We start from the raw sequence: 14,145 nt of genomic DNA, 5'->3' as shown, positions 1-14,145 counted from the left end.
CTTCTGGTCACACAGCCAGCAGGGACTAAGCTAGAATTCAAATTGGAGCAGGAGGACACAAAGCCTGTGCTCCTCACCATGCCTTGCCAGGCCAGACTTCATGTGCTTTTCATGGCATGAAATCAGTGTTGGGGGAATTCTGCCCAGCATCTCTGGTTAGCAGAGTGAATTGCTTTTATCATTTGCCAACATGTCACAGAAAAAAACAAAACAACAAAAAAAATTAAAACTCCTGGCTCTAGATTTCCTATCAACCTGAAGTTTGGCTTGGTTACATATTATTTGAATATCTGACAATCTTATAAAAAGTCTAACGAGAATAAAAAAATTCTTCATTTATGCTAGCTCCTATGTTAGTTAAAAATCTCCTATTCCTACATAACAATGTGCCTGGGGAACTCTCTCACTGCCAGGAACTCATCTGAAAAGGCTGAAAAGTCAGAATTTGGGGCCTATATACTGACTAATGTTACCAGCTGCGAGTCAGCTTGAACATCAGTAATATGATATTTCCCACTACAATTTGATTTGGTTAAAATGTGTTTGAAGTTTACCCTTTTATTAACTAGAATTACCACCTCCTGTAACTGGAGGGCCTCTGAGAACAGGCTGCTGGTGCAATCCAACTGCCCACCCGCCATCAGGGCATTTCCTGGCAACAAACACTATTAAATTGATAACTACAGAAATAGGTCAAATGTCTTTTCAATAGTTGCTAATATTCCTCTAATGCTCTATAGCCTCCCTTTGATGATTGTGCTAATATTTTTTTTCTACGATTGCAGGAGCAACAACTGTTAAAGATAAACAACCAGAAGAAAGAAAAGCTGGCTGGGGTGCATGGAGGTGATCTTAGGAGTTCCCCTAACGATCAGACAGAACAGCTAGATTTCCCTAGAGGCCTGAGGGCCCCAAACTCAGCTCTGCTGTTGAGTTTGGTGACCTAGAAGAAAATCTGTGTCCTATCTGAGCCTCAATACTCTAAAAACAGAGGAGACTCAAGATGACTGATTATTCAAATTTGCAAAATGTCCAGAGTTCACAGGAGGTAGAAGCCCTGACTTACCACAAAACATTTGGGTTTTAAATTTGTTTATAGTACTCTTATAATGTTACTTGTTAGGGTCTGGCTATCCAAGATAGAAACTTATTTTCATAAATAAAAAAAGTAATATTGTGCCATATTTTCGTAAGAGAGGCCCTTTGCTATCATACTGGGGTTTATTCACTATGTAAACCTACATTCCCTCCCTCTCTTTCCCCCAGGAAGAAAGTTTGCTTTTCTGAGTTCACATCACATGTGTGACTAAAGATAATGCAAGGACAGGAGTTTGAAGCTGCAGTGAGCCATGGCTGTGGCATTATACTCCAGGCTGGGTGATTGAGTCAGACTCCAACTCTTAAAAAAAAAAAAGAAAAGAAAGGGTTGGAGTGAGTATAGCTACACTGGGAACATGGCAGATTCTGAGCCTGCAAGAAGAAAAGTCCCCTTGTTAAAAAAGGTTTCCCAGCACTTCTGAGGTGCAAACAGGCCATAAAGGCGTTAGGCCATTCATGCCTCCATGCTGTAACCACTTCAACTCCAAGAGAGTTATCTCAGCGCAAAGCAGCTTTGAACTGGAGCTGGAGGGAGGGATAGGGATAATTTTGGAAAAGGGAAGCTGAAGGAAGGAATCAGATTAACTAACACAAGGACCTTAGGCTCTGCTGGCAAAGGAGAAGATGAAGTGGGTAACAAGGATTGAAAAGAACCAGTCTCTTTGATTTTGGCCAGGGCCTTGTTTGCAGCTGGTAAACCACTAAAAATAATCCCTGGAGAGATGTCATGGTTTATCAAAAATGCCTTTGGCTCTTCTGTTGCTCCATGGGTGTGCTGTTGCTCAATAGGAGGTCAGCAAACTACAGCCTACTTGATTGAGGTGAGGGTAGCTTAATCTCTTATAATTTAAACTTACAAAGACTCTCTCCATCAGATCCCTCCTGCTTTCCTTCCTTTCCTAGAGGAGGGAGAAAAAAATGTGTGAAAGTAAGGATGAGGAAGAAGGAGGAGGAAGAGATAGAAGAAGCCATCCCTTCCTCAGCTTCCAAGTGAGTTAGGCTTTGTGTTAGGTGAGCATCTCTCTAGATCCAACAGTCCTGAAGATATTATTAGTAATAGGAAGTATTTTATAGGCTCGAAGAGGCTAACTAGAGCTTAAGGTGGCCAGTCAGGCTCCTTGTCACACAGCACTCTTTTCTCAGCTCCTACAACATATTTATTTATATATATATATATATATATATATATATATATATTTATTTTCTTCTCCTCCTCCTTTAACTAATGGGTGCTTGAAAACAGGTTTAGGAGCCAGTTATGTGGAATCTACCTTTCAGGAAAGTTGAAGACCCCTTGAGTTATCCAAAGCATACCTGACTAGGAGTCAGGAGGCCTACATTTTTTGAATTAATGCTTGGTCATAAAAAGCTGTCACTGTAGACAGGCCCATCCATTTCTGGGGTCTGTAATTCATACTCATCAATGTGGTGGCAGGTATTAGTGTGTATGTACAAAACTCCACAATAATATTCTCCATAGATGCTATATGTAAACTGAAGAGAGGAACTGCCTCCTGCTAATGCCAGTTGTGTGTTGAGTAAGAAGAATAAAAGTGCTGATCCGAGGTGAATTCAGAAGGGAAGATGAGGGGAAGGCCATAAAAGACAGAGTAAGCAGTGGCAATGGTGGGGGTCTGAGAAACGCAGGGCCAGGGCTGAGAGATCAGCTTGTTTTTAGCATACACAGATGCGTTGGATCACATGATGATTGGGAGGTACCTAGGCTAAGATAATCTTAATGTTAGGTGCTCACTTTATAATCTCAATTTAATGACTGAAGCCTATTTTAATGATCCAATAAAGATGAAAATTTTGATACTCAAAGTTTTGATACAACTATTTGTAGTAACCAAAACAAATGATACAACTCACCACTATGATACAACTATTTCTCCTAAGTATTCAGTTCTTGCCAAAAAAACAAAAACAAACAAACAAAAAAAAACTTGGCTGAGACAGTTATAGAGTTTCTGATTACAAAACAAGATCACCTTAATCATAATCGTCTCAAGGGGCTTGGAGGAAAGAAGGAGAGATGAGTTCTTCTGAACCACATCACATTTTGTGGACAGAAATCTTCAAAGAGTTTAATGGAGGAATTAACTTTTGAGGAATTGAAAAAGCGATCATTTTCAGTAAGAGGAGACATGACCGATACCTTCAATTTGGTATGCTAGGGAAAGATAAATTCTAGGCAAGACCAGCTCTATAACTTGTGGAGCTCACAGCAAAATAAAAAAATGTAGGGCTTTTTATTCAAAAATTGTTAAGAATTTCAGGACAGCAACAGTACATTAAGCCAGGCATAGGGTCCGTCCAAACATACGACCTTGTGCAACTGCACAGGTTGTACACCCATGAAGCTGGCCCTCGTTCTAGTTATTGTTTTTACCAAGGTATTCCAGTCCCAGACCTACCAAGACCCAAATGGAAAAGCACGTACCACGACTCTCAAAACTCTCAGTTAACCCTGTCTCCCTACGGTAAGGACACAACTGAATTCTGCAACAAGGATCAGAAAATTCTGGGGTCTGCCAACATATTTGATAGATTGCAACTGCACTGGCTTCTGCGACATTTGTCACAGTCACTAATCCGTGCTTCTGTCACAACCTCAGGATGCCCAGGATATCAATGTCTGGGAATTGAAACATATTTTCTAAAAACACAAATTTATTTAAAAACAACAACCAAACAAGCAGAAGTCACTAAAGAGAAGCGGAGTCCCCTGGATGAAAGTCTGCTCTTAATGTCTTTCTGGCTTTACCTTGAGTAGGTCTTGGGGATATGCACACAGGTTCAGAAGTGCAGGTGAATTACCACAATAACTCTTTTCAGTTTGAGAAAAAAATAGAGGAAACAGGAGAATCTGGTCATAGCCCAGCAGAAACTCACTGATTTCACTTACAGTATGCTTGCTCCTTTTCTTATTATGCTAAGTTGAAGCTATGACTTCACTCCCCATGGAAGCAAAGTCTCTCTTTCCTGGATGCTTGGAATGGGCCTGGGGAAAAGCTATTAGAGGGTAACATCATGTCTAAAAAATCACATTTATTTATCTTCACCTGCCCTGTTCATGACATTATCATTCCACTGAGGTCTGCATGAAGAAAGGGCTTTAAGGGGCTCAGACCAACATCAAAAGAATAACAGCAGTCCAAAGTGAAATTAATGTGGCCTCTTTTCCAATGATCTTAGGGACTTTAGATACACTTAGCCTACTTCTTGAGGGGACAGATCAGTAGCTTGGGCAGATGCTTAGGATGTTTGTACAGATTGAAGCTTATTCTTTATATATCTTTGTCTCATTAAAGAAAAATATCTAATATAGAGAACAGTTTACTCCTACAGCCAGAATTATACTTTGACACCAGACCAATTGCTATATTCTTGATTTAGGATTTTAAAAAAGATATCTATTGGCAAAGTGAATCTTTTATTTGGCTTAATAGGTTTGTACTGCTCTGAATAAGGCCATTAGGGTCCATAAGTAGATGGAAATGTGTTTGAATCTCTACAATCATGCTTGGAATTCAAAAGCCTTCCATTTCAGAGGTGACGTAGGCTCAGTCATCATTTTCAAGTGTTTTAACAAATGGTAATTAGCAAAGAAGGTCTTACTTTTTTTTTTTTAAAAGTGACTGACCTTCACAACAGATGCACACATAAAACTCTGATTCATTTATTTTAAAATCATTCTCCCCTGCTGTAAATAGATAGCTATAATATATACATTAATATATGTGTGCACAATCAGCCTTAGCAATACTGCTGTGAAGTAGATGAGGATAGATGGTTTTCTATTTATTTGACAAATACACTATTACACAGATAGGTTAAGCTATTTGTCCTGTAAGGAAGGGTGGTGCTGGGGAAAAAATCCTGCCACATCTGCTCTTACATTGTACCACTTTGGAATTGGGTATCCTTTATTGTTTTTGAGTGCCTTGATCTAAATAATGGGTAATGTAATTTTCCTGAAGAAAAAATTCACTGTTTCTCTCATTCCCTCTTATTTGCTTCTTCTCTCTGCTTCTCTGAGATTACTATAAACTATTGATAAGTGCGGTTGCTCTAAATTCACACTCGTTCTTCATGGGCTTTGATGGGTTTCAGCTCCTACAGAGAGCAAAGAGGGGGAAAAAACCCACTCATTTCTGAAAGGCAAAAGGATAGATAATGCTGGGACAGTTTACTTGAATTAATGTCACTATGAAGTTGATAATGGTACGAGTGATGTCTTGGACCCTCCTCTCACAAGAGCTAGTCCAAAGGCTCTGAAGTGATACCACGGGAAGGAAGGGCTTTTTGGGGGCAGAACCTGCTCATCAACAACCTGCTATTCTTCTTGGATTTCAGACAAAAGCCAGAGCTTTCTGTGCACCTTCCTGTTGAACTGCTTTAAGTTGGAACTATTCTCTACATTAGAGCTGTCCTCTCTGAGTCCCTCACCTTAGATGGTCTTTCTCTATTTTGGCATATATTTACATATCACTTATGGTGACATGTTTGATCAATAATGGGCCTCACTGTTTTTTGGCCAGAGAAAAACTATTTTGCTATTATTTTAACTCTTTATTATCTCTTTTTTTGATTATTTGTGTGACTAAAAAGATTTGTCGCCTCTTGTCATGCTTTTGGTTACTGTTTCCCAATGTTATCTGGTAAATTCTTAGAAAATACAATTCCATTTAAATAAATTTTAAACAAAACATAATTATGAAGAAGAACCAACAGAGACAAGCATATAATGAATTCTGAAGCTAAATGTAATAAATAGTTCTGAATTTTCTGCCACTCTGGCTCACTTATATCAAAATGTAACATTGCCGACAAATTAGTTATTCATGCTGTTTTTTTAAAAATCAGGTGCAAAATTCTAAGTTTCATTTCTTCTGATAGGAGCTGTAACCCCTGCAGCAGGATAGCACTTGAGTAATGTTTGCTACATGACACTGGCTTCGGTGATTTCTCCTAAAGGAAACTGCACTATCAAAACTTTCATCAATGCTGCTTCTGTTTAAGACCCACTGCACTATGAATGTCCCTGTACCCATCAGAACCTTGGCTGGCTGTCATCCCATCAGGCTCCCTGTCTGCAGGTGCCACTCAGACATGTAAAGCGTGTGTTTGGGGACGATGCGCGGTGGAATGGGAAGGGATACAGAGCTCTGTTGTACCACTACATTTATTGTAAGGAACCAGTTACGCAGCAACTGCTTTGCTCTTTTATATTCTAGGCAACACGCTGGTGAATATAACTCATAATGAACATATTCAACATTTTTTCCATCAGTTCAATACATTATTCATAAATATTAGAGACGGAGAGACCTGGTAGATTACTGAGTCCAAATCTCCTTTTTGTAACTCCCTTTCCCCTAACTGTTGATGGTAGCTCAAAAAATCCAAACCAAAACAAAAACAAAAAAGAACACCAACAACAAAACAAAATAAAGCAAACAAACAAATAAAAAACAAATATACAAGGAAAGCAACAAATTTACAAATTTTATAAGTAAAGTGAAAAGCTCCAAAGCTGTGTTTTGTGGGGGTTGCTGGGGGCAGGATTTACACTGATGGGGCTCGCTGAAGACTAGGAGTATGGATGACTCTTTGCTGTGAAGACAGGCCAAGGGAGAGAAATGTCAGTTTCCCTCTTTGAGATAACAATACAAGGTAAAGCTCAAGAGGCAATACCAAGTTCTTAGCCAAGTGTTAACTATCTGTCTCTACAGCCTGTTGTGGCCTCAGGACTCAGGCACTCTGCTTTTCATTTAGAACTGGAGATACTAATGCTAATGATAAAAAGAAAATGTATAAATGAATAGAGAGTGAAAACTACTAGAGAATGCTCCCTGGGATTATCTGTACTATCAAGATAGGAAAACTTTGCAGATGCTACTGTCTCTCTAGAGGAATAAATGCTTGCATTTTAATATTCTCAGCAGCTGGTTCCTGTTGAATGCCATCAGGATGATTCAGCCACCCACCAGGAACACCAGTAACAGCAAGTGCACACACAGAAATCTGCAAAACTTTCTTCTCTTGATGCCAACACCATTACTCTGGCAAAGTCAAAACCTTTATTGAATTACCAGTTCTACTAATGTGACCTTGTTCCCCTCACAAATACCAGCTCATTCTCAAAGAAATGAAACTTCTGGCTTATTAAAATGCAACATTCCTCCTGACTTGAGCACACCCTGCTGTCAGTCTCCCCTCTGCCATGTTCACATGATCTACCTCTTTTCGTTTTCTTGCTATTCATTGAAACCTTGAAGGACTGGCAAGATCCATACACACTCAGAGTCTACTTTGTATGTTGTTCTGCTAAACAGCTAAATCCATACATGTAATGCTATATCTCTACCCTTACATGTCTCAAGTTATTCTATCATTTCCATTTTTTAGACATTTTCTATTTCCACAGAATGTGTTTGTATGTCTGGAAAAACAAATGTGTAGATGAACTGCACTTACCATTGACCTCATTAATATAGTATTACCATGCCATATTCAAGCTAGATAAAAATGCTGTAATTGCCCCCTTCTTCAAATTTAGACCAGATTAGATGCTAAAGGGAAGAAAATGCCAAGGATGACAGCTAGCTATCAAAAAGATCTCACTGTCTCATTTTCAGGTCTCCAAAGTAAAATCTAAGGACATTCAACACAGATTCAGGTGCTCTCAACAGCCATGAAAATATATGGCTGAAGAGGGAATCTATAAATGTAATGAATACACAATTGGCTTATAACAGATGCAACCAAAATTAAATTCGATATCTTGACCCACTCTCCAAAGTGAAAGTTTCTAGTTTAGGCTACAGACAGAGGTATAACAAGCTCATTAATCACAAGAACCAGAAATACAAGCTGACACTCCTGGGGATGCTGCAAAGAGCAGTCTTAAGCAGTTGGGGATCTGTGGGGAACCTGAAAAATCACGTGGCTCTGACAGTCCACAGCATGCAACACTGTTGTATTTTACAATGTACATGGGTCAGGGACTGGCCATGACCACCACTATTTCAAACCTCCAGGACGGGATTTAAGGATCTTTTTCGGGAAATAATAGGTCCAATATGGACTTTTATAAAAAGATTCAATGTATTTTTATTAGGTTTCTGTTACGTAAAAATCATTGTGTTCATTGCATGAGGAGATAATGAATCAGGTCAATCTAAGACCTCAAGAAGCATATAAATGGGAAAGAACCAGAGGCACGGGAACATTAATAAGTAATAGCAGTAACAATAACAACAATGATGAGTGATAACCTCGTGCTAGTCATTGTGCTAAGCACTTTATACATACACTACACTTCATGAAATTCTTACAATATCTCAGATATCATGTATCTCCTTACAGTTGTGGAAAGTGAGACCTAGTAAAATTAAGTACATTGCCCAAAAGTATGTAGACCTGCTCCTTACATTACAAATAAATACATAAATGGCTAACATATAAAATGGAATATGACAAGGGTCATTAAAAGATACAAAGTATTGCAGAAATAAAGGAGGCAGAATGTGCTTCTATTTGGGAATACTAGGGGAAAAGGAACATGGATGAGAAAATGTGGTGTATGCTTAGGAAACAAGGATTAGCCCAGTTTGTAATGTTCATAAACCTGTTGAATCATCAATGTCCAATTAGAACTCATATTTTGATGAGACAGTAAAACATACCAATCTGTATAGAAAGGTTTCTAGGAAGAAATACTTCTTTCCAAAAGATCTTCTGACTACAATTTCTCAAAAGTTTTCTTTTCTTCTTATTTATTTTTTGGTGGGGATCGAGGGAGAGAAAAAAGTGAGATACAAGGCTATGGAGGTCTGGGCAGCAATGTTAATTCCAGAGTCTCTAGGGAGTACATGCATCTGGGTGCATTTTCTTTCACTCCTCAGAATGCCTTATCCTCATCACATATATTTGTCTCTGCCACATCTGAGGTGAGGTTACTGGCATAGAAATAGGAACCCTGAGAGTCTGGTTTCTTTCACTTCTTCAAAGTGGGATATCATCTACTTTTTATTTTTATACGTTAGTTTTAGTGGTCAGCCTTTTGGCAAAGGAGTAAAGCAAGAAAATGTGAGTTAAAAACTTGAGTTCTGGTCTCAGTTTTGCCTTGCTCATCTTAATACATTTGATCTCTTCACTGTGTTTAAGTTTTCTTAATGGGAAAATGAGTAATTTAAGCCTGAATATCATTTCTTAATCTATTGGACACCCCCCCTCACCAATTCTTTTCATAAAAATAAAACCTTGTTTTAATGTAGATCCTGCTGCTCTTCCATATTTAAAATATCTGGTTCAGAGAATGCAATATACAGTACCATTAGTCCAGATAATTTTATAGAGCTTTATTTTCTCTATTTTGTTAAACTTTTCTTTAAATTTTATTTTCCAAACATAAACCATTGTAATATATATGTATTTTCAAATTCTGCATAGTCCTTGACGAGATATTCCAATATTCCTTTCTGGAGAGTTGGTTAGCCTGTTCACACATATTGAGATATCTAAAACTCCTTCAGCTCCAAGATATAGTGATTATGATTCTATGATGCTGACATTTGCTTTGTCGACACTTAAAGCAGAGCTTTTCAACTTCAAACAATAGCATAACAAGTCGCTATAACAATTACACTTATATAAATCTTTAAGCAGATGTGCATAACAGCTCTTTACAACTACTATCACACTGGACAACCAAAGCTTATGATGTTATAAATCCCTGCAACAGTAAATCCTACAGTTAATTATATCCTATAGGAAAAAGTACTGTCTATTTTTAGAATTGATCGACTCTTCTTTTCCATATCTGTTAATTTTGTACCCAGCTATAGGCTTTAAATATCTTTCATAACTTTAACCATTAGCCCCCACTCTGTCATGGCTTCTATGTCTCACCCTTCTGACCTTGCCCACTGAGTTCACTTTTACTGATGTAATCAAACATGCTTCATTGTAGTTGCATTTGTCACAGTGCTCATTAGAATTATCATCATTCCTACAGCACCTCAGTTCAATGAAATTGTGTGCCTATGCAATCTGTTGTCATTTTAATTTCTTCAGCTAGAATTTAAAAAATTTAGATGGATAATTTTATTTTATCTGATCAATAAATACATACCTAGTCAAGTGACTCTGAAAAATTGGTAAGAAAATAATTTATTGGGCAAAATCTTAAGTCTAGAGAGATTTTTGTAAACTTGGACAGCAGCATTTCACTGACCTTGAATCCACAGGTTCAAAATTTATTAGTGTCAAGTTACTCTTTTAAAGCAATCCATTAAAATAATAAGTATAAAATATGTATGGTTTATATTTATGTATGTGTTGAATTTAATAAATTAGTCAAGAGTCAAGGCATTTTTAAAGAAATATTAAATGTGTTCCACATTGAGCAATTAACTGACTTTCTAACCTAAAATATTCATTTGCTGTAGTTAAAATCTTTTTTTCTTTTTAAAATAAACAGAGTACATAAACTGTAAAGTGGCAACGTAGTTCACTGTGACAATCTATATATTCCTTAACTTTTGTTCTTTTTATGGTCATGGTATGTACAAATAAATAAATGTATAATAGTTTAAGTCCAGGAATTTTTATCTGGATAAATTCTAAAAACATAGCTTAAATAAGGGGTTGAAAGCTTGGTATCTCTTCATTGCTGTTTATATGTTATAAGGCTTACAGTGCCACCTTATAAAAGATACAGTTGTTTATTTTCATGTTCAATAAATAGTGCAGGGTTTCAGGACTGGGAATGGATTACAGATTGTTCTCCCCTGGTTATTTTTGGCTTTAAGTATATTGATCATTTTATCATTTTCTTGTTTTAAACTACTTTAAACACAGCACAAATGTTATTCTCATCATGCCAGAAATGGGTTTGGAATTGATTCTGAGTTTCCATCAATTTTACTCTTTGCTCTCTGTGAGAAGTTTTTCACTTGCTTAAATTCAAAAGGATAGTTTTGTTCAAAAGATGTCACAGTACCACATTTAGAGATCCTTAACTGCCCAGGAAAACTCAGATATTCTGCTTTACAAAAGAATAAAAATCACTGAATTTATTACCATGGACTTTATTGAAATTAGTGAAGAATATTCACATGAACACAGTTTCACGAACTTCCTCTCTCTCTTTCTTCATGTAAGTGTTTGACAAAAGCATGTATCTTCTGAGAAGCCGGCCTGATTGGTCCAGGTTGGCACTGTTTCAGTGTTTGGCCTACGGCGGCTGCTTAGGAATAATTTCGTCTCATCCTCTCTATTTTCCTGGACCGTATCAAACTCAGACACGTGGTATGCAAAGGAAATCCAAGTCTTTTAAAAACGCTATTTCTTTTGGTACTAAAGCCAAGACCAGTTCTACTTTGGCCAAATGATCTTATCAAGATTTAACAAGAGATATTCAGTAATATTTCCAATCTGTGAGAAGACATTCCACTAAGGAAGATAATTTATTAAATACAGTGTACATATATTTCTCCACTTGGTACCAGGAAGAGACATGATCAAACTTACTCTATTCGTACTGAAAACAGTGTAACACTGACAAAAATTTTGTGGCAATTATTCATTTCAATTAATTTAAAAAGAAATAAACAAGAATATTTTCCCTCATTAAAATAGATATTGGAAATCTATTTTCAGTTATTGCTGAAAATATTTGGCTTCCACAAAGTCCCCTTACTAACACACCTGCTTTCCTCTACACTGTGCTTTCACAATTCAGAACTTGTAACATTTTATTCAGGTTCTCTAGGCTAATTAGATGAAACAACTGCATTACAGTATTAAGATTCTTTTGCAGAGTCAAATGAAAGGAGATCTGCACAGTTCAGATAGCTTGGAAGATTTGCAATGAATAACGCCAAAATCCTGCATGTGCAATATATTTCTCTACATTTGCAAAACAGCTAATGAATGAGTGTATTCTACAATAACTGCCAGGATTTAACTTCACACTTAAGAATATCAACAAACACAGGGAAAAATTTAGATAGGTAAACTCCATTTCCCTTTCCACTCCACCCTAGTGCTCCCCTGCACTGTTTTGCATTTCACAACGAATGCTATTTCGAAAACTGCCAGGAAATCTCTTCTCTGGCTATGCAGGGCTCAATTTTATGTGTGTAGCATGATACACCTTAAAAGAGAGAGCCCCACAAACTAGAGTGGGACGTTAATTTAAATACAGACTTAAGGAGAAGAGCTCCATCTACTGAATCAGTTAGATCATAGTGAGTACCCTATAGTTATCCCATTCACTACTTTCAACCACTTAGAGATTGTGGAGAGAACAGAAAAGTTACAGCCCTGAGCAACCACAAGAAACAGCGTTGAGCCTAATGCCATTTTTGATATTTCTCAGATACCCTGAGCCCCTTTCAAATTTTCAAAGTTTTCCATGTTGCAATATAAAATAAAAATGGATGCTTTGCTATACGAACCATCTCTTAGAAGTAGAAAGTCATTGATTGTTTAAGGAAATGCCTCAGACAGTTGAAGAGAAAGCTACAGAAAGAAAATCTCTGCCTGGCAGGTTGGGCAGCCTAGGTAAGAAGTGAAAAGAAGAGTAGCCTACTTACTCCTCCTGCCTTGCACCATTGCTAGGAAGCCTGAAGCCACCCAGGATCAGCTCTTCTGGCCTCTCCTTGGCTGCACAGTATTGTTGTGGCATTGGGAATTTGCTGTGGCTTCGTAAGATTATGGCGATGTGCTTCAGCAAGCCAAAAAAGTCACAAACAAAATTCAAGAGGAAAAAAATGTATAAAAACAGCTGATCTTACTGGAGAAGCTCTTAGCATTTTCCTACATATGCCACAATTTTCCTTGGTATTTCCTGATTCTGTGATCAGAAAAATTATCATATCATATTTATTATTGATGTTTTTTTCAGGGTTGCTGGTGGTGATGGATGGTACTGTGAAGGCAAATGGATGGATCAAGGAGAAGCAAAGTAAAGATTACTTCTACCACTTGTTTGAAAGCTTTCCAAGAGATTGCAGGTTAAAAAGTATCTTCAGAATACTGAAGACGTACAGATTTCATATACAGGAAGAGATGGACATACTCTTTCTAGATTGGGAAAGGAAAAACTTCTAACACACTAACAGATTCGGAACAAAGCAAATTATCAGAAAAAAACTTAAACGTTCACATAGCTGCATAAAATTCAGCAGTGTATAAGACTTACAAAAATATTTTATCAATTAAGATAAATTATTTGAATATAAATAGGTGTTAAGTATATATATGTACATATAATTGGATGAAAGCAATAGTTAAGTGAATTTTTTATTATAGAAAAATAAAATATAATGAATTAACAAAAGTTTTACAGTACGGCTAATTTTTTCTCTTGAAGGTTAGAGTGGAATTAATGTAAGTGTAAAGTGGATTCATGTTTCCCTGTGTGTGTGTGTGTGTGTATATACACACCTACACAGGTATTAGGTATTACTGACTGATATTGAAAGGTGATATGTTGCAAACAAATTCAAACTTTGAATTATTTTAAATTGGGTATTTAAAATATCAGCATTAACCTGGCAGATTTCTTTCTTTCTTTTTAACACATTTAATTCTCAGGTTCTGTTTTAAGGCACGAAAAGAAAAACAGATTAGAAAAGCATTGCACATCAATAAGTATTTTGTAAAATAATTCATTTGCATTTATAGAATATTCAGTTCTCAAAAAACGGCTAATTGGATTTTCTTCAAGCCTTTTCAAGACAAGTTCAGTTCTGTGTCAAAGATAACTATGAGAAATTTCACCTCAAAAGGTAATTTGTTTGGAGAGTTATAAAGGCCTGAAAACAAGATTATCTCCACCATAACTATAACAAAACAGCTAATGAGTAAGGATATTCTGGTAAGAATCGATAAGAATTGCAAAGCCTGAGAGGGTCATCGCAGACTTGAGAAAGGTAACCAAGTGAGGAAACATCAAACAGAGTTAATGGAGATAAGCATTCTGAAAAATGGAAAGTGTTAATAATCACTGACAGGAAAAAAATAATCTTC

At 36.9% G+C, this 14,145-nt stretch overlaps 1 protein-coding gene across 12 annotated transcripts in view; it reads right to left on the bottom strand.

Annotated features, from left to right (window-relative positions):
• ZBTB20 (zinc finger and BTB domain containing 20) overlaps nucleotides 1-14,145 on the bottom strand; it is a 796,445-nt gene that overhangs the window by 105,581 nt on the left and 676,719 nt on the right. The gene's annotated exons all lie outside the window — the stretch shown is intronic.

Source organism: Sapajus apella, unplaced genomic scaffold (genome assembly GCF_009761245.1).
Source record: "Sapajus apella isolate SASKATOON/1434 unplaced genomic scaffold, GSC_monkey_1.0 scaffold40, whole genome shotgun sequence".
Lineage (NCBI taxonomy): Eukaryota > Metazoa > Chordata > Mammalia > Primates > Cebidae > Sapajus > Sapajus apella.
The sequence above is the reverse complement of the archived record's forward strand: the minus strand, read 5'-3'. Positions and strand labels throughout refer to the sequence as shown.